The following is a 403-nucleotide window of genomic DNA, read 5'->3' as shown; positions in this document are numbered from 1 at the left end:
AGCTCCCAGCACCGGGCCCTGAGACAAGAACCAAGGTTTCCTCCACATGTCTAAGGCATGTAGGCATGGCCGCGTGACCTTGATCATGCGAAGCGGATTCCCCCTTGGGGAAAATCCCTTGGTCCTGAGCCACCACTGCAAGGGTCTCATGTACAGCAGGCCAAAAGGTATACCGTTGGACGCTGCTGCCATCAAACCCAACAGCCTCTGAAACTGTTTGACAGTGAGTGACTGGCCTTCTCTTACTCTTTTGACTGTCGTGAGGATTGACTCATTACAAGCAGGAGACAAACGTGCCTGCATCGTGGTAGAATCCCACACCACGCCTAAATAAATGGTTCTCTGTAGTGGAGAAAGTACACTCTTCTTGGCGTTTAGTCTTAACCCCAGCTCTCTCATATGG

The sequence above is a fragment of the Sinocyclocheilus anshuiensis genome, unplaced genomic scaffold (genome assembly GCF_001515605.1).
Source record: "Sinocyclocheilus anshuiensis isolate Anshui unplaced genomic scaffold, SAMN03320099.WGS_v1.1 scaffold499, whole genome shotgun sequence".
NCBI lineage: Eukaryota > Metazoa > Chordata > Actinopteri > Cypriniformes > Cyprinidae > Sinocyclocheilus > Sinocyclocheilus anshuiensis.
Note: the sequence above shows the minus strand (reverse complement) of the source record.